General features: G+C 39.1%; 1 long non-coding RNA gene across 5 annotated transcripts in view; it reads left to right on the top strand.

The window, feature by feature from the left end:
• Window positions 1-25,823, top strand: part of LOC137160337 (uncharacterized) — a 65,364-nt gene that overhangs the window by 8,379 nt on the left and 31,162 nt on the right. For all 5 annotated transcript variants that reach the window (XR_010921849.1, XR_010921848.1, XR_010921847.1 and 2 more), the window contains one exon: window positions 25,448-25,588. This is a non-coding gene — a long non-coding RNA (uncharacterized lncRNA). The remainder of the gene's footprint in view (window positions 1-25,447; window positions 25,589-25,823) is intronic.

The raw sequence follows: 25,823 nt of genomic DNA, 5'->3' as shown, positions 1-25,823 counted from the left end.
AATACAATTAAAGGACATTTTGAAAGGAAAAGATGTTTCAAACTAACAAAACTGATTTTAATTTAAAAAATGTCCAAACATTTTGGATTTTTTTTTTTTTTTAAAGAATTTTTTTCTCTTCAAACAACCAATCCAGTGAACTGGAAAGAATTTGCATAAAATTTTGGTTGTGCCAAATCTGCATATTTCACTGAAAATAGCGTTGGCTGAAAATTTTTGCCCAACCCTAGATATTTCAGTAGCCCAGATACCGTAGAATGTTGTCTATTGGAAAATGAGGATTACTTAATGGCAACCAATGTACACAGGCATGACTCCTCATTTTTAGGAGACATGACCTCAGGATAATTTTAATATCTATATAGTTTATGGCATGACTGTGCACAGCCCTGTATGGGAAAGAAGGAGCCAAGCATGGATGGAGTACAATGACAGTCCTTTTGCTCTCAGGACCATAAGAGTGAATATTGGCAGAGGGAGTAGAACTGATCAGGTGCGGTAGTGGCTCCATTCCCCCCGCATTCCCTACACATGCAGGAGCATTGGGCTCTACTTGACATATAGTGCCTTCTAAGGGAAATGCTGGGTGGTGTGTACCATACAGGGGTGTGCCTTAAAGAAGCAGTGTATCTGTTAAAGAAGAAAACTGGAGGCATATGCAAACTTTTTATATCATTAGGTTAAAAGAGAGAAGATGGCTGCAACTAATTAAGAAGTTTGAATAATTGCTGGCGGTTCCAGCTTTCAGTGTCAGTCTTTCTGCACTTGTAAGGAATATATCCTTTGCTGTTCCCAAAAAAGCTCCATCAACTCAAGTTAACCTAAAGCAAGTATTGAAATTTAAATTGAATTCTCAGCAGCACTAAATAAAATATCATCGATCTAAAGTCAATAAATGTCTGCAAACAGAAATTACCCCATTAAAAGCCTCCTGATTTGCAACGGCTTCTATAAAGATCAGTGCTTTGAGGTGCTGAGCTCCCTTAATCCATGCTGACTTCCATGGGAGTTGGTACACTCAGTACTTCTCAGGAGGTGCGGAGCATTTTACAGCATCAGGCCTGTAGATGGCTCAACATATGTAGTAACTACTGGTGTAAACAAACTGTTCAAAAGCACACAGTCAATTGGACCAAAAGTGTCAAACTACTTTTGACCTTTAAAATTTTGTGTCATGCCAGCAGCTGGCTTTGCCTCCAGGGTCTCTGAGTCCAATGAGACTATGGTTACCAAAAAAACCACAGTTAGTATGATAGAATAATCACATATGCAAACAAAAGACTTTAAACTAAAATCAAAATATGAGCAAGATAACCAGTTAGTAAATCTAAACTTTGCTTTGTTCTGGTTAGACTCCAAATTATGCTTCATGTAATTATTATTCTACTTTTTGTTTGCAACGTATTTTACTTACACACACAGTGTTTGCAGCACATTTTACACACACAGTGTTTGCTACACTAAAAGAACGTTATTTGGGTTGCAAAGTCAAGCACTCAAAAGTTAGGAAATGTCAGAGCAGAGGTTTCCTGATCAACCTTAATGGGACCTCCTTGCCCAACCAGTTTTGGTCTCCTTTGCTCCCCCTCATCCCCCAAGCTCCCATTCGCCTTCTCCTTGTCCATGCAGTCCCATTTTCCCCACTTAAAGTCTCAGTCCCAGTTTTCCCGCACTTTGCCTCCATTCCTCCCAAGCTCCTTGTTCCAATCTACTCCCCCACTGCCTCCAGATGTGGCTCTTTTATCTTCTGAATTCAAAACAGGCACCTTGTCAATAGAGGAGGTTTTGAAAAAAATTGATAAATTAAGTAGTAATAAGTCACCAGGGCCAGATGGTATTCACCCAAGAGTTCTGAAGGCACTCAAATATGAAATTGCAAAACTCCTAATTGTGTAATCTATCACTTAAATCAGACTCTGTGCCAGATGACTGGTGGATAACTAACGTGATGGCAATTTTAAAAAAATATTCCAGCGGTGATCCTGGCACTTACAGGCCAGTAATCCTAACTTCAGTACCAGGCAAATTGGTTGAAACTATAGTAAAGAACAGAATTATCAGACACACAGCTGAACGTGATATGTTAGGCAGGAGTCAACATGTTTTTTGTAAAGGGAAATCATGCCTCACCAATCTATTAGGACTTTTTGAGGGTGTCAAACATGTGGATAACAGTGATCCAGTGGATATAATGTACTTGGACCTTCAGAAAACCTTTGACAAGGCTCATGTGCAAAGCAAGCAGTCATGGGATAAAAGGGAAGGTCCTCTCATGGATCAGTAATTGATTAAAACATAGGCAACAAAGGGTAAAAATAAACTGTCAATTTTCACAGGGGCAAATTTTGCAGATTATACAAAATTATCCAAGACAATTAAATCCAAAACTGACTGCAGAATTACAAGAGATCTCACAAAACTGGGTGACTGGGCAACAAAATGGCAGTTGAAATTCAATGTTGATAAATGCAAAGTAATGCACATTGGAAAACATAATCCTATCTATATGTACAAATGATGGGATCTAAATTAGCTGTTACAACTCAAGAAAGAGGTCTTGGAGTCTTTATGTATAGCTGTCTGAAAATATCTTCTCATTGTACAGCAGCAGTCAAAAAAGCTAACAGGATGTTATGAACAATTAGGAAAGGGATAGATAATAAAACAGAAAATATCTTAATGCCACTGCATAAATCCATGGTCTGCTCACAGCTTGGATATTGCATGCAGTTCTGGTTGCCCCATCTCAAAAATGATATTAGAATTTGAAAAAGTACAGAGAGGGACAAGAAAAATGATTAGGTGTAAGGAACAACTTACACATGAGGAGAGATTTAAAAGACTGGGACTGTTCAGCTGGGAAAAGAGACTACTGGGGCAGAGGGTGTGATAGAGATCTATAAAATCATGAATGAATAACACTTTCTTAATTACTTAATTAATTTCTTAATTACTGCCCCATCACATAACACACAAACCAGGGGTCACCCAGTGAAGTTAATAGGCATCAGGTTTAAAACAAACTAAGGAACTAACTTCTTCACACAATACATAGTCAAACTGTGAAACTCAGTACCAGGGAATGTTAGAAAGGATAACTGGGTTCAAAGAAAAATTAGATAAGTTCATTGAAGGCAGGTCTATCAGTGGCTATTGGCCAAGATGGTCAGGGATGCAACCCTATGCTCTGGGTGTCCCTAAACTTCTGACTGTTAGAAGCTGGGGCTGGACAATGGGAGATGGATCACTTAATAATTGCCCTATTCTGTTCACTCCCTCTGAAATCTCTGGTACCGGCTACTGTTGGAAGTCAGGATACTGGGCTAGATGGACCATTGGTCTGACTCACTATGAGCATTCTTATATTCTCCTCCACACTCTCTGGACCCAGCAGGGAGGTCATTGAGAACACAGAGAGGCAGGCTCTCAGTTCAGGTGCCTGTGCCAGGTCTGGATCCAACCTGTAGTAGCCCAGCTAGACCTGCAATTGCAGGGAAAGTCCTGCTCATCCCTGGGCTGGAGCATGTCCAGTGTCCATGGAACCTTTGGGGAACGTAACTGCAAAGCACTAGCAAGTCTGTACTGAGTATACGTGAAATGTGATTTGGCAAAAACTTATAACTTGGCCAAATTTGGGCAAATTTTCAAGGGGATGATAAAAGGCATAACTCTGACACAGAAGCCAACCTTCAAGCACCTGTTCCAAGGCACAGGGATGCTGGAGCTGTTCAAAGAAAATATTGCCACATTTTTTTAATGTTGGCAAAACAGTGCATTTTCCCCTAGCATTGTTCTTAGAAAAGGCTGAACTATTTTAGCTGAAATTAAAATAACAACAACAAAACCCACGCAGCCTGACTCAGACGGCTAGTATGGAAAATTTCAGCCCAAACTGCTAAAATTTGGCAAAGTTATAAGCAACTGAAAACAGTGTTTTATAATCCCAAGTGTTGGGCAACCTTAATGACAGGCACCACTGCCAACCACATAATACATACTAAAACCTTCTGGAATTAAGAAAAACTTTATTGAATTAAGTTAAACCTTATCGAATTAGGTTTAATACCTTTGGGGTCCATTGTATTAAAATGCAATTGTGTATGTGTCTTTGTGGAATTGTATCTAACTCCTCTAGGAGCAGAGATATGCTAATGTAATTCCTCTGGTTATCAGCCCTTTGAAGCCACCCGCTGGAGAGGTTCACATATTCTAGTTCAAACAGGAGTCTCCAGGAGCTAATACTCAAAGAAAGGATTTTTGGATAAATAACCTCGTTTTAAACTGGCTCATGGCCTTCTTTCTGATCTATGGAGAGCCCCAGTCCTTGGAGAATTGTTGGAAGGACTGGGTTTACTGAGGCCCCGTAAGACTATGCTTGTTCTGAGCTGAAGCTGTGATGGTCTTAAAACCAGAAGGAAATCCTTTGGGTGGGGTTTTGAAGGACTGCTCCTGCCACAGCCCACTTTTGGATTGGGGTGATCTCTAATTAGCTTATTAACATGCATGTAGGTTCTTTTATTGTCTTTAATAAATTTTCTCTAATGCTTTTATGCTAAAAATAAAATAGGTTTGCATAGGAAGTGCTGTATGGTACCTTATAACTGTGGGCAATCACTCTGTTGTTAGTCTCTGAAGAGAAAGTAAGCAGGCCTGCTTAGACAGAATCTTTAGCTGGGATATCACAATATAGTGAGGCGACTGTGCCTGGAAATACCCTGGTCAGAAGGACCAGAGATGCATGTCTCCATTCAAGTGATGTGACAGCCAGATGAGCCTGAAGCTTAGTGTAGATGTCTTTGCTTGACCATAGAGGGGAAATACAGATGCAGTTGCTCTGAACTGTGACACGTATACACACACTCTCTGTCTGTCTGTGTGTGTGTGTGTGTGTGTGTGTGTATGCATACACACACACTTTTAAAAAGAATCTTTTCATAATGGTCATGTAAAAAGAGAGATACCAACTGCAGGAACATAAGTAACAAATAAAATCTTGTTTGTCTCAAGTGGAGAAGGTTCATAATCATTTTATATACTAAGGTTTTCGTGTTGCTTTAAAAAACAGATTTTAGCATCAGCAAGCGCCTGAGCATTAAAAATAAGATTTTTATTTAAAAATAAAGGTAGCTGATTAGTGAAATAACTGATATCACAAATAAAGACACATTGCTTGACTTGTGGATTCTGGCACCATATTGTTCATTATTTGTGGAGATTTGGACCGCTGCCATGAATTTAAGAAATGTTGGCAAAGTCTCGGGTTTCATTAATTTCAGTTTTCATCTGAAAACTCATAAGCAGTGAGAGAATGTGTGATAGAACCTGTTACCAATCTACCAGCTGAAGTACCCTCAGAAAACTCAAATATAAAAATCCCCCACTGTCCTTTACATACATAAATAAATAAAAATGTTGCAATTTTGAGTGAAGAATATGCAATTATTTGTTGTTTACTATTCATTTTTATCCTTTTTAAAAAAAATCAACGTATTTTCATCCATCCAAGCAGAAAGAGTGCAGTTGACAAATCCCCAATATGAATTAAAGAAGGTATTTGAGCCATAGACATGGGGGGGGGGGGGAGGGAAAGAAAATTAGCTCATAACCAAATTTCTAACCAAAAAATGCTCTAAGGCCTCAACCATGTATCGTGTACCTCACCAGTGCGGAAGTCCACCTGCATAGAAGATGCTGCAGAAATAACATCTGTGTTTGTAAGAAACATTATCCATAACAAATAATTTGATCAGCTCTGATTGTGAATATCCAATATCAACTTTTGTTCAGATATTAATACGGACGACTAGACCTTTCTGAATTTGGAATTATAAGCTCCTCAGTCAGTGTAAATTAACAACTGCTTTGGTGCTATGCCCGTTTACACCAGCTGGGGATTTGGCCCTTGGCTTTTTAATATTTGAAAAATGTCTCTGCTTCTAATGTGGCACAGAGAACAAGAAATTCAAGATACTTATTTTAACCACACTTTAAATTATATACATATTCTTGAATCAGAGTTGCAACATTCCATTTTTTTAATGGACACAATATTTTGCATATTTCACTTCTTCTGATGATGGATTGGGAACAGGTTTTCTCACATACTCTCTCACAGAAACACATTTTGAGATCATTAACTCCTCTACATGAGAGAGAGAAAGAAGATTCAGCCTTTCCAAGGGTTCTGTACTCTCTCCTTTGATATTATAAAGTATATTAAATGGTTATCCTATAGCAAGTAAAGTGAACCAATATATTTTGACCATTAGACATCGTAAGAAAAAAAAAGTTTACTGTTAACTTTGTTTTATATTTCAATTATTACTACTATTTATTTGTAGTGCTGAGATCCAGCAGAGATTGGGTTCTCATTGTCCAAGGTACTGTACATGCACGTTAGACCTTCCCCAAAGAGTTTACAAGCTAAATAGATAAGACAGACAAAGAGTGAGCAAGAGTGATAAACATACAAGCAGAAGATGGGAAATAGAGGCACAATGAGATTAAATAGATTTCCTAGAGTCTCACAGGTAGTCTGTGGCAGATGCAGAATTTGAACATAGATCTGAGTTGTAGTCTGAACCATTTTCCTTAAGAATTTGATACACATTTTTTATTTGGTCATAGCTGACTGGCTGGTTTGTTTTCAAAATAGAAATTGATGTTAAATCAGAGTTGTATTGCTTATTTTTCAGCAATTTGTCATGTGTAGTCCAAATGGTTTTAGTTCTTTAATGATTTAAACACAAAATCACCCTGTTTGAGTGGAAAAAAGGGGTACATCTCCCATTTGCCTGCAGATGTCTGCACACGAGAAAGGCAACCTGGCTTGGCATGGGGATTAGCATATTGTGTGAGAACAATCACAACAGCTTGCCAGATACTGTTTTGCAGAACTGGTCAGGAAATTTCCAACAAAATGTTTTTTTCATTTTAAAATGCTGATTCACTGAAACCGTTTAAGAAAAACAGTAAATTTTGCTAATGCTCCCAATATGAAAAAAAAAGTTTGAGTTGAAAAGTCCTATTTTCATATTTTTGAAACAAAGGTTTTTAGTTTGTTTTTAAACTGTTTCAAAATTTTAGTTAATCTACACTAAAAAAAGGTTTAAAAATTAGAAAAGGTCAACACTGAAATGAAATGTTTCAGTCAAATCGATCCGTTTTTTTCCTTCAGATTATCAATTTATGATAATTCTTGAGATGTTGATTTTCATTCTGATTTGGGATGGGAAAATTCTCACAGCACAGGAAAATAATTTCCCTCCCCAGATCTATTGATTAGTCATGTTACTGGTGTTCAACAATTTGCTAGCTCTGTAGCTGGGACAATATTTAAGCATGTGTCCTTGATTTAAGGTACTTTGCTCTGGCTGCTGTGACAGCAATGGCTATTTCTTCTACCCTCTCTGTTCATCTTGGAGTTTACCTAGCACGTTACCCTGTTTGGGGCTAACATACAGAAACATGACTCTGGGTGCATCCACATAGCATCTGGGAGGTGTGACTCCCAGTGTAGGTAGGCAGACATGGGCTGCTTCTGCTCGAAATGACCTAAAAATAGCAGTGTGGCTCTGGTGGCTCGGGCTGCAGCTCAGGCTAGCCATCCAAGGACAAGTCCGCCTGACGCCTGGTATGTACTCAGAGGGGCTAGCCCAAGTGACCACCTGTGTGCTCCCATTGCCACATAGCTATTTTTAGGTGCTATCTTGAGCAGAGAGAATGCATGTTTATCTACTCAAACAGGGAATTACACCTTCCCGCTGCTGTATGGACATAGCCTGTGTGTCTAGGGGAAAGCTTGATATGCAGGTAACCTACAAAATGTTGACCCCTCAACATAAGTTTGGCTTTTCGGTCCCAGTTAGCCATAAATTGAGAAGATTATTTCTCTAATGAATAGAGGAGGGGTTGGGAATCTACACGAAGTGAGTGTGACCGGGTCTATCAGGCCTTCTTCCCCTCCCCCCTCCCGGGTGCAGTTGGAGGCATCAGTGCCCTGATACTCCCCACCCAAAGGAAAACCCACTCAAACCCAGAGACCAACAAGACAGGGCCAGAAGGAAATACTGACCAATCAAGAACCAGTGGGCCAGTTAAGGAGACTTGCCTGATGAGCTCAGGAGCTGGGTGAGACTGGGACAGAGAAGGAGCAGCTGCTCGGAGCTAACACAGGCCCAGGTCAGGGCCTTGTCCTAAGCGCTTGCATTGAAGGTTGTTGTTTTTTTCCCTTTGTTTCGAGGCACAGGCAGGATGAATCCTAAATTGCTAGTTTTGTTCAGGGACTGATGCCAAGGTTACATCACAGGTTCCCTTTCCCCCAGCAGGCAGCCAAACCTTGCAGACTAAGGGAGTGCCTGCAGTACCACGCGTGGACCTGAAGAGAGCACTGCAGAGCAGCCACACTTCACACAGCAATGTACAAATTAAGGGAAATCCACCATATCATGGAAGAAATTCCAGTGAGTTAGAAAAATCTGCTTTTGAAACAAAGAAGGGAAAGTAAAGGGAGCTTCTTTGGTACCTTTGTATCATTGGAAAAACATCCCACTAAAACCAACATTACTAAGTGTAGCAGTAGTTATTATGTATCAGAAAAAGTTATAGTTTATATACAGTGTACAGACAATTTTGCACAAATTATATACCCTACTTAGCTATATGTGCACACACATTTCTGCTTTGTATGTACATAGTCATAAATGCACATGCAATATATGCATGCAGTTGCACATGAAAATGATCACAGATCTAATTTCAGAAAATCAGGCCCATTTTTTCTGTCTATTAGATGCTCTTTTTTGGGATAGTGTCTGTAAAACAATCTGTTATAAAAGTCACTTTGATCAAATCAGGACATCTGGTCATCTCACATCACGCTCTCAGGATAATTAAAAGAACTGGTCTTTTTGAATGGCTTTAAAAAGCACAGCAATTGAAGCATATTTCTGGTGTAATCTCTTTGGTTCCGAACGTTATTTTCATCTATTTTGAAGCTGAGGACAATTTTAAGAACAATTTCCAAACAAGCCATGAGATAGCAGAATGAACTGTCATTAACATCTGTGATCTACTGTAAAGCACACAGGATTACTGAGTACATTATGTAATTACATTTTGTAAAAACATCATGTCCTTTTAGCTGGGATCACCTGGGAAACATCTGCTGCTTAGATTTCAGAAAGAAATAAAGCTATTTTAAAAAAAAAAAATGGCAACAAATTTTCTTCTCCTTCTTTTATGCAGCTAGTTTTCTCTATCTTTTTTATTGTTCATCTTATTTGTTGATGACTTAAATAAGGAATTCTATCCCACCTCTTACAATCAATTCACAACATAAAAGAAAATTATGACTACTGTAATTAAGATCACTTGTATGTACTTGTAAGATGTCAGTGGTGGTTTTGATACTGTAACATACATTTTCTCTATAATTCAAATGAACTGTAATGGGATTTGTTCCTATTTGAGACTAGTTAAAAATGTGGCTAGGACTACAACTTCTCTTCAACAGAGAAGGAATCTTAACAGTATCCACATCTAAAAAAGAATATCTTACCAATACACACAGTGTAAAGATAAGGGGATAGTCATGTGGTTAAAGCACTGAGGTGGGATTTAAGAAACATGGGTTCAAATCCTGACTCTACAATAGCTTTCCTGTGTAACCTTGGATCAGTCACTTAATCAGTGTACATCACTTCCCAATAGTAAAAGGGGGTTAATAACACTTCCCTTCTGTCATGACCATTAAAATGTAAACTCATGCAGGCAGGGACTGTCCCTGTGTGTGTGTTTACAGTGCAGCGAGGCTTGGAGTGAACTCCTGACCCATTGAAGTCAATGAGAGTTTTGATTTCACCCTGTAAGTGCTACTGTAATGTTACTGTTTGCATTGTTGTAGCCATGTCCGTTGTGGGAGAGTAGAGAGGCTAAGTGGGTGAGGTAATATCTTTTTATTGGACCAACTTCTGTTGGTGAAAGAGACAAGCTTGTGAGTTTACAGAGCTCTTCTTCAGGTCTGGGCAAGGTATTCAGAATGTCACAGCTAAATGCAAGGTGGAACAGATTGTTTAGCATAAGTAGTTAGCACATATTGTAAGAGACCATTCATGGTGAAGTGGCCAGTTAACACCTGTGCAGTCATAGGATAAAAAAAGTTTTTTTTTTTTTGTTTGTTTGTTTTTTTTTTATGTCATGGGTTGTAATAAGCCAAAAAGCCAGTGTCTTAAGTCCATGATTTTTAATATCTAGAAAAGTTATGAATTTAAAATCCAGGCTCATATTTTGAAGGCATTGTGCAGGAACTCAAAAGATGAGCCTGATAGCTTAAATTCATAATTTTGCTACACACTAAAAGTCTTGGATTTAATAAAGACACTAGATTTATGCCTTATCACAATAACCCACTAACCCCCCTTTGTTCTAAGACTGCAGAAAAAAAAAATGGAGAGACGGCGGGGGGAGGGGAAGGGGGAGCTAAAAAGGCAGTTGCAAAGGCAAGAATGGAGGCTGAAGAGGAATTATACAGAAAGCTGGAAGGAGATGGCAGGAGATGGTTTTGGGGTTGGCAGAAAAAGGGAACAATGAAACACAATAAAATAAATCTTTCTGCGAGAAGGATAGAACTGTGTGGTAAGTAACCCTGAAGAGGTGGTAGAGGTATGGAAAAATATTTTCAAAGATTGATAAATGAGAATAGAGAGTTATGAGTACAATCACCATTCACAGTTATGGGGAAGAGTCAAAAAGTATTGATTTCTGTAGACCAGGTAGATGAAGCACTGACTAAGATGAAGAATAGTAAAGCAGCTGGTGACGATGAGATAACTCTTGATATAGTCAAGGCAGTTGGAGATACTGGAGTAATATGGCTTCTGTGATTTCTGGGATCAAGCTAGGATACTTGATGACTGGAGAGTGGGATTGACTGTGCTTCTTTGTGGGGTAAGAGTGATGCAAGTGATCCAAATACCAGTTGGGTCATCACCCTGCTAAGTAAATCTTTCAAAATCTTTAAGAGAGTATTGGAGGCAAAACTGAGGTCAAGGTGGAGGAAAATATAGGAGAGTAACAACATGGCTTTAGGAAGGGAAGCAGTATGGTAGTCACAATATTTGCAATGAGAAAGAAGTTTGAAGAAATGATAAATGGAGGGTGTAACTGCTATGCAGCCTTTACTGATCTTGAGAAAGCATATGCCTTTGTTCCGTGGGAGCTAGCGTTCGGAGAATTGAGATGGAAGGGGGAGGAACTTCAAGAAGTGGAGATGACCGAGGAACTGCATTGAGGGTCAAGAGCTAAGGTGGTAACATGGAATTTCAGAGAAGTTTTGAGATGGTGATGCATTTGAGACAAGGCAGTGTGCTAAGCCCACTTATCTTCATCCTAGTTATGGCATTAATTAGTAAGAGAATCAAGCCTGTGGGGAGACAGAAAAAAGTAATGTATGTTGACAACCTGGCCCTTTTGGCTGAAAACAAAAATTAATGGGTAAATATTGTATCAGTGTGGGCACCTGTATTTTGAAGACAATAGTTTGAAGGGAAACACCCCCCAAAAATTATGCATGTAGGGAAGGTGGAAGAAGAGCTAGTGATTGAAGTTTCAGGAGAGAAGCTAAATCAGAAGAAACAATCTGTGTACTTGGGAAGTACATGTAATACCACTGGAGACAGATCTGGAAAATTGACAAGAAGAACCCAATGCACATGGGTGTTGCTGAAAAAAGAGTACTGTGGGACTAGCAATTAAGTAACAAACTGAGAGGAAAAGTGTATGCTGCATGTGTCTGCCCTGCCTACTCTATGGTTTGGCAATGATGAATATTACGGAAATGGAAGAAAAGAAGATACGGGTAGTAGAAAATAATATACTGAGGAGAATGGCAGGCAAGACAGACTTTGCATGGAAGAAATTAGGGAGAAGATGAACTTGGGGCTGGCAGTGAGTGATAGGCTGGAGAACACGTTTGAGGTGGGCTGGACATATTATATAAGAATGGGAGAAGAATGACCAGCAAGGAAAGCATGGGAGGAAGAAACAGCAAAAAAGGACATGGAAGACAAAGAATACGATAGACTCCGTCAAGAGAAGTTTGAAGAGAAGAGGACTGGAACTCCAAGACCTATGAATCGGTGCCATGGACTGTAAGGAGTGGCAAAGAATTGTGGGCACCTCCAACCCCATGCAAATTGGGAAAGGAGTTGAGAAGTGAAGTAATGTTTAGAAAGAGCATCAATTCTTTTGACCATTGATAGAAATAACTCAAAGCAGCTATTTTATGAAAAGTTAATCAGTTCCAAACATTCATATGTGGCCTATTAAAATAGTGTATAAACATCTTTATTCCAGAAGTGAAGTTTTTATTCCTCATTATTATATCTGACACATTTTGGAAACAGATCATGCATTCTCTCACATTTAATGTAAAACAACCGCTCCTCTATTTTTCTGTCAAATTAATTTTTTCTCTCTTAATAGCACATATGTTTATAGAATCTTCTGACAGATATTTTTGCAGCAGTGCAGTTCTTTCCTCAGACCACTGACATTTTTAATCAATTGATCAATACGTCATTTGAACCTCCCTCGGGAATTTTGAAACAGCCGCTGCCCCTCTCAGATTGCAGGCCTAAACGAATAGGTTGTTGTTTGTGTTGTAATGGCTAGTGTTATGGAGCTCTTGTTACAAGCAGAGTATGAAATCTAAAGCACACTGGAGGGCTATCAACCTGTTTTCCACTGATGCAGAAAAGATGGTATAATCTTTCAAGCTTAGTTCTTGAGGAACTTTGGCCCTGATCCCGCAAACATGTCTGTACCTGCTTAATTTTATACACATGAATAGTCCATTGACTTCACTGGAACTACTCTTGTGCACAAAATTAAGAACATACATAAGTGTTTGCAAGATGGGGCCCAAAAATGTGGGCTTTAGTTTTATACTATTCCTAGCTGAATCTTGTTTGGATCATTCATTCAAGTAAAGTGATGGCTGCTCAGCTGAGCAAGAATTGGACCTCTTCCTAGTTTTAATTTTAGGGCTAGGTCATCAGCTGGTATAAAATGATGTAGTTCCATTGGCTTCACTGAAGCTATGCCAATTTACCCCATGTGACGATCTGGTCCTTATACTTCCTGAAATACTAACACAGCATTCATTTTTAAAAAACTAAATTAAAACTCACAAAAGTTTCAGTTTTTACCCCAAAATTATTTTGTTTCCCTTGACTTAAACCATAGTAAACTGGAGATGCTGATGTGCATGCAGTGTGAATTGCAATATATTAGGCTTGGCAGAATTCAATTTTTATGGTTTTTTTTTTTATAATTTTGATGCATAACATCAGTGTTAACTTTTAAGTATTTTTTTAGATTTTTATCTAGTTAAATTTTCTAAGTTGTGCAAATTTATTGGGGGAGGAGGGGGGATTGAGTGATCAGATATTTCATTACAGTAGACGGTGAGATTCAAAAAGTGAAAACTTTATAAACTGTTTAAATCCCAAATTGTCAACATCACTTGTCCAAATGTACAAAGTAAACATCCTTAAATCAACAAATTATACCTGTTTTTACTATTCATTCACTAGTCCATTTGTAACAAGCCTAATTCAAAAGTCTAAATCACTAAGTCAAGCAACGTTTTTCTTACTTGCCTATCTGGAAATGCAGATTATTATTAATGGAAATATTTTTTCATCAGTTTGTGTGTGAACAATGTTAACCAACATTTACCAATAAAAATCTAATTCTTCCAAGCCTATGTACTATTCAGGTTGGAAAATGTTTGTGGCAGAAATAACAGAGAGATGAGATGCTGTCTATTGCTGATCTGAAACTCAATTGTGATAATACTCTGAAATGGCACTTTGTTACTCAGTAGACCTACTCCCTCTGTGACTGAGTTTAGTCAAAAACAAATGTTTACTTCTCTTTTTACATCTCTTATCCTTGGGGTGCACACAGAACTGTAGGAGAGAGCTGGATTCTATTCTGGTTCACTTTTCGCCAGCAGAATTATTAACCAAGGCCACAGGCCTGCAAAGATTTAAGCACATGTATAACTTTATGCAAGTAATTAGTACAGTGCAACTTCACGCGTGTGTAAGTTAATCAAGCGTTCATGTCTTTGCAGAATCAGGGCCTCAGTTCTGATTGCAGAATCTGTGTGTCATCGGTTGGTCGGTCTGTCTGCCTGCCTGTTGTATTTTAAAGGCACCTTTTACCTTGATATCTAAGCAGTGATGTGTAAACCAGAAACTGTGTGTGAGCCAGAAAGAATCCAGCTTGACTTTCAGACTCCTAGCTGAGTTTGCAGGCCTGGCAGTTAGAAAATCCATGTATTGGACAATTTGCACCGGGAAATCATTGAGACAAATAGCATGGAACTTCACTGTGGGCTGAACCATGAGTCCGAATGAACACCTGCACTCAGGAATAACAGGAATAAGGAGTCCTCTGACTTCTCTGCACAGACGGTGTATATTGCCAAACTGTATGTTACAAGAGAAACCCCGGCTGGGCTGCAACACCCCTTCCTGCACAAGTGGACAAAGAATGGACAAACGGACAAGTGAAACTTTGGCTTCTACCCACCCCATGTACCAGCGACCACAGCTGATATGGCACAAAGGGGAATGTAAGCTATGCAAGGAAAGGCCAGTGCAGCTCGTTCACCCTAGAGCAAGAGAGAAGCAGAACCAATTTGTGACTTTGAAGGTCACAATTCGTTCCGTGCATAGCTATTCACTGTCCCTTACTTGGGTTGGGTTGCAAAATGCCACTTCAAGTCTATGCCATTTTTGCAAAACCCCTTTTCAGAGCAGAACCACAACTCAAATTCAAGGTGGAATATCTGTATCTCTAGACGAGTTGAGTCTGATCCTGCACCCAATGAAGTCAGGGTGAGCTTTTCCATTGATTTCAATGGGATTGGGCCATGATGAGCTTTGGGATATATTCTTATTTTGTGTAAATAAAGACAGTAACTGCAGAGTAACTTGAGAAAAGTCTTTATAATTACAGGTAATTTAAAGAGAAAAACGTTGTTCTATGAGGACAAGATGCTATGAACATTCCAAAGTCTTTGGGTGACTGACCTTCCCAGAGGAGTCCACTACATCTGCAAATAACATGTGCCAGCTGCTGTTGATTGAATAATAATTTCTTTCTTATGCAAGGCTGAGTCCTGTTAAAGATAAGATTTTCTTTTTTAGTTGAGGGTCTGTAAGAAGTCCTGTCAGGGAGAAAAGAACATCAGCTGGAGGAATGTTTGGGGAAATCTCAATCAAGTTTTCAAACATCTCAGTAAGATATCACCACAGTGCTGCAATCATCATTCTGGCTCCCCATTTGGTACTGGAGCAGTTTCAATATCACGTATCAGATCTTCAGTGCTCTCTGTCAGCTGAGATACCTGAGAAACCTCCTCTCCCACCATGGCCAAGACCTTCTACAGCAACGTTCCTCTTTTGGGGTCAATGGAATTTTCCATAAAATGAGTCAAACTGATTGGAGGCTGGGGACAGAGATTTTTTTCAACAGCCAGGTCAGGGTTGTAGAACTTCCTTCCTGAGGAGATCAGTGTGATCACAAATGTCGGTGCTTTCGTAGCCAGACATAAAATCCTTCTTTATATCCCAGCTTTGCCTTGATCATTTAAAAAAAAAAAAATCAACTGACCCAGGCCACAATCCTGTAAAGACTTAGGCCCAAGAGTTCATTGAAAGTAGCCACATGCTGAAAGCTAAGCATGTGCAAAAGTCTTTGCAGGACTGAGTCCTCAATCAAGCTACTCTCACTACCCCTGGTTTCTGGGTACCAATTCATAATCAAAACACATTATTTCTATAAGGAGCAGAGTAATGACAAATTTGGTCAGTATGATTATGAAAAACTCCAGTATGGCTAAGGTTGTTTTCCCCCGCGCCCCCCTCTTCCCGTGTACTCTGCGTGTGTTTAGTTTTGTTCCATAATAAAGAATAAATTATTTCTTCTATCAAATTCCAAAGTGCTAGTACTATTTCATGAATCTTTCTTCTTATTTTTAGACATTATATTAAAACACATCTTGGGCAGAAAGTTATAAAGATCATTGGAAAGTATAAACTTCTGGACATCTTGCAGAAGTCACATGTTGGTGTCCTCCAATGACCTTTGCAAAAACATATGTGCAAATTGGCTCTACGTGTTCTTTAAATCAATAGTACAAGCTGATAAAATAGAAACGTGAGACTAATGGAGGAGAGAATTAAAATGCCAGACCAAGGGGTTAAAATTCATATTAATATGAACTGCTAAGGCCAAGCCACTCTGCAAAGATGAGGGCAGCAGGTCACTTTGACAGTTTGTCCATAGTTAATGGAAGTTTATTGATTAAATTGTGCGAAACCACAGTGAATATTGCTTATCACTTTGTAGCATGGAAACTTGAGGTTTATAGATTTCTGTTTGAGCTAAAAAATCTTTGTTGAGGCCCTCCTCCCTTATTTTTTCTAATCAATCAACTCTTTGTAGCAGAATATTATTACCAGAATCTCACAAAGTTCTCAAAACTTCACGGTGTTGGGATTTTCTTTTATAAAGAGGCCTGGATCTTGCAGAACCTACATCTGAACCTCACAGGTCTGCCCACCTGCAAGAAACTGGAGGACAGGCACCATAAAATGCAACCCTAAACATTACAACAGAAAAACAACTCTTGCAACATTTTCACTCTTACTGATATCCTTGCCTCGCCATATTCATTACTTTTATGCACTGAACTCTGTTACCGTTATTTATGGATTGTCACCATTGTGCTCAGAATTACAAAAGACAGAAAGGCCCAGCTCTTCAAAGGTCTTTACGTGTCTAACTTCTTCTGATGGGAGTTAAGTGCCTACATATCTTTGAGGATCTGAGCCAAAGAGACTGTCCTTGCCCTGATGAACTTGCAGTGTAAAAGACAGACAAGAAATGCAAGCGAGGAAAAAGTATTATTATTTTTTATATTTAATCAGGATTGAGGGCCCATTGTTCTAGATGCTATACAAACATATAAAAAGAGAAAGTCCCTCTGTGCAAATGCTTACAATCCAAAGTATGGTGATGAGCTAAATGATTTTTGGTATGGCTTAGATCCAGCTATGTCTAGCTTCTATATTTTTACTGTATTGGCTCTGAACTGCACTGTTAACTTGTTTATCAACTTTGATAACTTGCATGTATCTTGCAGGTAGAGCTGATCAGGAACTGGAAGTTCCAACTCGTCAATTTTTTTCCATTCCAAATCAGAATGAAAAACTGAAATTTCACAATTGGCTATTAAACAAAAATTCCGACAAGTTTCAGTTTGGGGACCATTGAAATGTTTTGCTTTGACTTTAACATTTTTCATTTCTTTTTGATGTTTATATTATATTAAATATAATGATACACACAATATATATATGCTATATTGCAATATATTAATATAATGTAAATGTAGAAACTAAAATGAAATGTTTTGACATGTCAAAATGAAATTTTTCCACCTTTTTCCACTGAAAATTGTCTCAAAATCATTGTGTTCCTGCAGAAAGTGTCAGTTTTAACAAAATTGCATTTTTCAACAGAAAAATGTTCTGTTGAAATTTTTTTGACTAGGCCTACTTGCAAGCATTATGCATTTCCAAAATGTTACCAGTACCTACATTTTACCCTCTGTAAGAGTGTAGCTGAAGGCAAATGTATGTGTCTACATGGAGTATAACTACTCTTTAGTTCAGAGGACCAGCATATGCTCACTTTGATCACTGGGAACACAGGTAGACACTGAGGAAAACATATTTAAATTACATGGTTTCCATCCCACTGGTTTATGCAACTAATTCCAGAGCTGTTGCTTTGAAAGGAAAACTCCAGGACAGATCCTTGATACAACATATTGTACCTACTAAAATATACCAGAAATATTCTGCTCCAGCTCTGTATTGAGGACATTGATCTAAAATATATGTGTGTGTATATATATATAGAGAGAGTCTTCTGCTTCCACCAACTATACAGAATGCCAGCTGTGGCACTAGTATTCTAGCCTAACAATGACAGATACAGTTTCTTGTTTGCTGGTTGGCTTTTATATGGCTTATTTTCTGCAATTCAGTAGATGAGGGGATTTTTGGTGGTTTATTTTTGGTTTCATTTTTGGTTTTTTTGGCCTCTCACTGAGAACAAGAGCAATGACTCTGAGTCATTAATCTACAGTATTGAGGAGTACATGGACTGGCAATGGGAGTTAAAGATTTGTGTACAACCTCAACATGAAGCCAAAACTTGCCATTTCTGAGAATGTTTTAAAATAATTTTTTGGATCTACCTGGAGTGTTCTCATTGTTTCTTTCCAAACTCTCCTAGCTCAAGATGGGGACTGTATGTCAAAAAAGGATAATTATTCAGGGCCCATTTCTGACACCTTTGCTCATGTAGAATGGTATCTTTAGTCTTTGAGTAGTGCAATTGAAATCAATTGGGCAACTTGCAGAGTGTGTTGCAACCCCTACCTGAGTGAAGGCATCAGCATCTGGTCCAGTGGAAGCTGAAAATACAAGGTTTTTAAAAAGAATGTTTGTTTCTTGACCAATTGTGGTTTAGAAGAAAAGCCAATAACCCATGGTGGAGAAAACATGATAGGAAAGGACCCAAGGATTTTTTAACTTAAAATTTGTGCAACATTGAGAAATGCGTTCCAGGGTAAATGGTTTGAATTATTGATTTAGAAGTATGATTAGATCTTTCAAGTAAGAAATGACATGTACTATTGAGACATATTCTAGCAGCACCATGACCTGTACCATATAAGGTGGTCATGGATGAAGCATGGACATATGTATCTCTGATTACCTGCACCTGTCACCTCTTGCCCTGAAGGTGATAATTCTACATGAAAGGACATATTTTTTCACCTGCAAATAATGTTGAAGGAAAAGGTCCAGGTAGGGACCATGAAATTGAGGAAGTAAATGTGTGGTTATGTAGGTGGTGTCAGAGAAAGGGCTTTGGATTCTTCAACCATGGGACATTGTTCCAGGAAGAAGGATTGCTAGAAAGAGATGGGATCCACCTAACAAAGAGAGGAAAGAGCATCTTTGCAGGCAGTCTGGCTAACCTAGGTAGGAGGGCTTTAAGGTAGGTTTGCCAGGGGATGGGGACCTAGACCCACAGGTAAGTGGGGAAATGGGATACCAGGAGGAAGCACAAGGAGGAGAGTGCAACAGGGAAGGCCTCCTGATTTGTACTGAGAAAGTAGGGCAATTGGCTAATTATCTTAGGTGCCTGTACACGAATGCAAGAAGCTGGGAAACAAGCAGGAAGAATTGGAAGTCCTGGCACAGTCAAGGAACTATGATGAGATTGGAATAACTGAGACTTGGTGGGGTAACTCACACAACTGGAGCACTGTCATGGTTGGGTATAAACTGTTCAGGAATAAAAGGCAGGGGAGAAAAGGTGGAGGAGTTGCACTGTATATAAGAGAGCAACATGATTGCTCAGATCTCCAGTATGAAACTGGAGAAAAGTCTGTTGAGAGTCTCTGGGTTAAGTTTAGAGGGGAGAGCAACAAGAGTGATGTTGTGGTGGGAGTCTGTTATAGACCACTAGACCAGGAGGATGAGGTAGACGAGGCTTTCTTAGACAACTAGTGAAAGTTTCTAGATCACAGGACGTGGTTCTCATAAGGGACTTCAATCACCCTGACATCTCCTGGGATAGCAATACAGCAGGAGCACAGACAATCCAGGAAATTTTTGGAGAGTGTGCTGAGGGAGTTGGCTGATATGACTGCAGAGCCATTGGCCGTTATCTCTGAAAACTTATGGCAATTAGGGGAGGTCCCAGATGATTGGAAAAAGGCAAATATAGTGTCCATCTTCAAAAAAGGGAAGGAGGAGGATCTGGGGAACTACAGACTCATCAGCCTCACCTCAGTCCCTGGAAAAATCATGGAGCAAGTCCTCAAGGAATCCATTTTGAGGCACTTGGAAGAGAGGAATGTGATCAGGAGCAGTCAATATGGGTTCACCAATGGTATGTCATGCCTGACCAACCTGATTGCCTTCTATGATGAGATGACTGGCTCTGTGGATGTGGGCAAAGTGGTGGACATGATATATTTTGACTTTAGCAAAGCTTTTGATATAGTCTTCCACAGTATTCTTATCAGCAAGTTAAAGAAGTATGGGTTGCATGAATGGACTGTAAGATGGATAGAAAGCTGGCTACATCATTGGGCTCAACGGGTAATGATCAACGGCTTGATGTTTCGTTGGCAGCTGGTAATAAGCGGAGTGCCCCAGGGGTCAGTGCTGGGGCCAGTTTTGTTCAACATCTTCATTAATAATCTGGAGGATGGGGTGGATTGCACACTTAGCAAGTTTGCAAATGACACTAAGATGGTGGGGGGGAGTGGTAAATGTGCTGGGTAGGGATAGGATACAGAGTGACCTAAACAAATTGGAGAATTGGGCCAAAAAAATTCTGATGAGGTTCAACAAGGACAAGTGAAGAGTCCTGCACTTAGGATGGAAGAATCTCATGCATTGCTATAGACTGGGGACTGACTGGCTAGGTAGCAATCCTGCAGAAAAGGACCTGGGTGTTACAGTGGACAAGAAGCTGGGTATGAGTCAACTGCATGCCCTTATTGCCAAGAAGGCTAATAGCATATATTGGGATGCATTAGTAGGAGCATTGCTAGCAGATAGAGGGAAGTGATTATTCCCCTCTATTTGGTATTGGTGAGGCCACATTTGGAATATTGTGTCCAGTTTTGGGCCCCCCGCTAGAGAAAGGATGTGGACAAGCTGGAGAGAGTCCAGCGGAGGGCAACAAAAATGATTAGGGGGCTGGAGCACATGACTTATGAGGAGAGGCTGAGGGAACTAGGCTTGTTTAGTCTGCAGAAGAGAAGAATGAGGGGGATTTGATAGCAGCCTTTAACTACCTGAAAGGGGGTTCCAGGGAGGATGGAGCTAGGCTGTTCTTGGTGGTAATGATAACAGAGCAATGGTATCAAGTTGCAGTGGGGGAGATCTAGGTTGGCTATTAGGAAAACCTTTTTCACTAAGAGGGTGGTGAAGCACTGCAATGGGTTACTGGGGGAGGTGGTGGAATCTTAATCCTTTGTCAAGCCGCAGTTTAAAAACCTCAAAGCCCTGGCTGGGATGGTTTAGTTGGGGTTTGTCCTTCTTTGAGCAGGGGGTTGGACTAGATGACTTCCTGAGGTCCCTTCTAGCCCTAGTCATCCTTGATTGTATAAACCAGCTTAAAAAACCCACTAGTTGAAATTCAGAAGAAACAACAGCTTTAAAATTCATTTTTACTGTATTAAGCAATAGCATTCTCAGTGCATTTCACAGGAAGATATTGGGTCTTATTCTGATTTCAATTACACCAGGTTTGCATTGGTGTGGCTCCACTAATTCTAAAAGAGCTACTCCTAATTTATGCTGACATTACTAGAAGCACAATTGGGCTCCCTGGATTTTTTATCTGTAGCAAAGATCTATTACCACAGTATAGTAAATGTGTTGGTATTAAAACTGACCTCCTGCCTCCAGCTATGTTTCTAAATTATAACCTTAGTAGGAAGTTTATATGACTGAAAAACATGTGTTTTAGATGATCTGAAACTTGTTATAATCATTTTAAGATTATTCAGTTGTTAGAAAGCATAATTAGAAATGGAGTAAGCCCATCGGTAGGTCACTGGTTCTCCTGTTTCTGTCCTCTCTCTTATCCATGTTTTCAGAGGTAATTCTAACTCCTACATGTCCATCTAGTTATCTTGTACTGCAGCAGGCTCCAGGCACAGAGGAAAGAGGACAAAGACCAGTTTAAGGAAAAATGTTAAAATCAGACATAGCTTTATGTGAACATACAAATTAACACTAAGGGATAGGTAGGACAGTAGACCTAAGGGCTTGCTTAGACCTAGTTCTACACGAATTCCCCAAAAAGGGGGCAGGAGAGGGCATAAGGGGTTTCCCAACTCCCGTGGTTGGTATCCTGCATGGAGGTTAGGCACAATCACAATCCTGCAGTCTCCTGACCACAAGCATGAAACAACTCTAATGTTGATGTTTGTGCTAAACTTACCAAAGTGTTTTTGGAAATGAAAAGGGCCATGGCCCTCCCCTCCTCTTCTCTGACCATTGAATGGGCCTCTTGAGGGTGGAGAATGCAATGAACCCTTTCAAAAGGTGGTGCAGCAGCATTGTTACTCCCTATGTTTCGGGAAGTAATGTGACTCCTAAGGCACAATGCATCCAGCATCTTCATCTGAGAGAACCCCCAGAACTAGCCAATCTAAATGGTGAGAGGGGGGATAGTGCTACCCCTTCCTCTAAACAGCACCCGACACACCATGAGCACCCAAGAACCATATACCAATGGTAAAGGAGCCCATTTACCTTGCTGAGACATGTAGGCATCTTCTGGTCTTCAATAGCTGACTTGTTAAGTTGCAAGGTCAATGTGTCCTCCAAATGAGAAGATTATGAACCCCTGTCCCCAGGCCAGAAGATTTAAATGTAGATCAGTTTATCTAGCCTTTTGAAATGATTCCCCACCCATAATCTAACGAAGAATGAGCCAGTTCACCCTGTCATCAGTTTTTTGCCATAATCTTTTCATTCTATTTACTTCTATTTACACTGTTTACTGTGCTGAGTGGTTACATCTAAAACCATTTTTATTATGTATTCATTGCAAAGTAACATCATGTAGGCATATTATCAAAGCAACAGAATGAGTGGAGTCACGAAGTGTATACAATATTCATAACATAATGCAAAATGAAACTCTAGGTCTGTTTCCATGTTGGGCCACATTCTGTGATCCTTGCTCCTGTTGAATAGTGTCTTACTCTGGTCCCTCTGAAATGAAAGGGACTGCTTGAAAAATAAAGTACTGCTACAGATCAGGAATATGGCTTGAAAATGAGTTCATATTCGTGAAAAATTCAGCTGGACATATGACATTTTCACATAGGCTGTTTTCAAGCTAAAATGGGCCTATCTTCAAGTCACAAGGACTTATTAAAAATGCACAAAATTGACAATAATTTAGGCAAAATAATTGCATAAAGCAAAATTTTATGCGGGTAAAATTGCATGCAACAAAGCAAAAATTTTCTCTGTGGAATGAAACACCACTTTGACACAGCTGCAGTTGCCACCCAAAAGAGAGGGGGCTCTGAAGAAAAGTGAATGCCGTCTGGATTATCTACAGTATTGGAGGATGTGGGGTCCTTGGTCACACTCGACACACAAGTTCTTGGATCAGTGGCAGCTTCTTGCAGGACAAAGTTCAGGGGTCATGCCATGAAGACAGCTGGACCTTTCCCTTCAGCATGGAAATGTTGAGATCTTGGTGGGATCGTGCTGGGCCTGCATGAAATAAGGAAACATTATAGGTCACCATTCAGGAAAGCTACTCTTTTCAGAACAGCACTTAGACACATGCTTTAAGCACTTCCTGAAGTATTGTCCTGAACAGGGATAGACTTCAGCACACGATCAAGTGCTTTCGTGAATCAGGGCAATGCTGTGGATTGAGTATATGCATATGCAATAGTGTACCTGAGACCATTAGTTAGAGTTGGTTGGAAAATGGAATTTCTATCCCATAGCAAATTCTGACATTTTGAAGTTTGACTTTTTTGTCCTGATTTGGGACAAAATCAATCTTGAAATATTTTGTGGAAGAAAATATATTCCAAAATATTTTGAATCAGAAACACCAAAATGACCAAGTTGAAATGTATTGTTTTTTTAATGTCAAACATTTTAATATAAAATATTAAATATAATATAAACATTTAATATAACATGAAAATTAACGTTCCAATAGAATAGTCCAAGAAAAATGAGAAAGTTGTAATTAAATGAGAAAGTTGAAAGGAAATGAGAATGTCAGAACAAAAACATAATTTCAACTTTTGAATCGTTTTGAAGACCATTTCATTGAACATATTTTAACCGCTCCACTATTGGTGCTGCTGAAGCTATGAATGGAAATGAGGATAGAAGAGTGTACCAGGTTTACTGTGAAAGTTAATGTTGCTGAACATCTACACCAAACAGAGGATTTCCAGACCCGTTTTTAGGGGCTGGATCCCGTCAATGTAATGTGCACCATTTTGAAGAAGTACTTCCTATTCCAATACAGGATGTAACAGGTGAGTGACAGTCACCCTTACTCTTAGAAAATTTACAAATATCCAAGAACATTTTTCATTTGCTTGCAAGTCTGTTAGGATTTGATGTTCAAAAATGTTTAGCATTGACTGAAATATGTGCAAACCGAATTCAATGGGACTTTTCCCATTAACTTCAAGGGGAAAAAAGTTAGGGCACCACTGAGAACTTTTGAAAATCCCACTCTTTCTTTTCCTGTATTAAAAAGTTCAATTCTTTCTACATTTATACTTGCACCAAATGCTCATATTCACACCCTAATCAATAGGTACATAGTAGCTAGCAACCTCTCTGCCAAAACAATCTGAAATACAGTTTAGTTTAAGCTCCGTACAATTTTGTCATATTTCCTTATGGTAAATGTTAACAAAAGTAAAACATTCCAGACAACCCAGCCCTCCACCAATGGTACATTAATTGAATTAAAATCAAGAATAAAGGGATATTGCAAGCAGTTAAGTGTGAGAAAGCATGTTTGACACTGAATAATTAATTTTCATTCTGCGATAAAAATGTTGCCCACTGATTTACAACCCCTTCTGGCTATAAAGCCTTTCGGTGGAAACCTGATTCTTAATTATTGTCACAGGAATGCGAAGCTTGTCAAAAAGCTGTTTCCATCACGATGATCAGCCTTAACTGCTTGGAGCAATTTTTGTGCCTTAGTTCACAGCTGCTTCATCATTTGTTATTGTTTCAATTAAGCACTGTATTCCTACACAGCTCATAATCTCTACAGAATAAAGAAACACACAAGCACACACACAACCATCCTTGCCCACCATCATTAAAACCCCATCACTATCCCCGCCCCCATTTTGTTTATTATGGAAGAAAAAGCTGCAATGTTTTGGGTCAATTTGTAGAGCCGATTTTTGTATTATTGCACCTACTGAACAGATTCTCCCAAAATGATGACAATAAGATATTCAAGATCAACATTTTCAGTTTTTTTGGTTTTTCCAAATATAATTGTATTCCAATAGATTTCCATTCTGCTTATTCTTTCTTGGATGCAATACACTGCTTCCATCTTCATATCAGCACTGAAAGTGTATCACATTCTTCTTGACTATTAAAGGGGGAAAAAGGATTAAACTGAAGTTTAGTCCTCATTGAAACACTAAAATTGTGTTTGCTTTCTAGAACTTAGATTTTCTAAGTTTCTCTGCCTGAATTTTGATTTTTGTCTTTCATACAAGTGATTTACATTAATGTTTTAGGTTGCTGGGATTTTTTGTTGAGGAAGGATTTGTGGAGGAAATGTCAACAACCCATATCCGCTGCAGAATTAATGGAAAACAAACTGGAAAACTGGTCTTCCTCCTCTGATGTCCTTAATTGCCGGGGTGACAGTATCTCCTGTAAGTATTTTAGTTCTGCACATGCAAATGCACACAAGAAAATTTGCTGGTTCATTAGTTCAGGATGTAAATCAATTCAAACTTAATTTGAAGTACTTCATTTAGACTTCTTGTTTGAACCAGTGATCTGTGGCAAATCTTATTTGTGCAAAAGCAGAAATAGAGGTTAATGGATATAGAATGACAGATTATGTTAACAGATCAACCACTTAAACTAAGTTTTTACCTGCAGACC

The sequence above is a fragment of the Emydura macquarii genome, unplaced genomic scaffold (genome assembly GCF_026122565.2).
Source record: "Emydura macquarii macquarii isolate MOO-44397 ecotype Brisbane River unplaced genomic scaffold, CSIRO-AGI_Emac_v2 contig_2199, whole genome shotgun sequence".
NCBI lineage: Eukaryota > Metazoa > Chordata > Testudines > Chelidae > Emydura > Emydura macquarii.
Note: the sequence above shows the minus strand (reverse complement) of the source record. Positions and strands in the feature narration are given on the sequence as shown.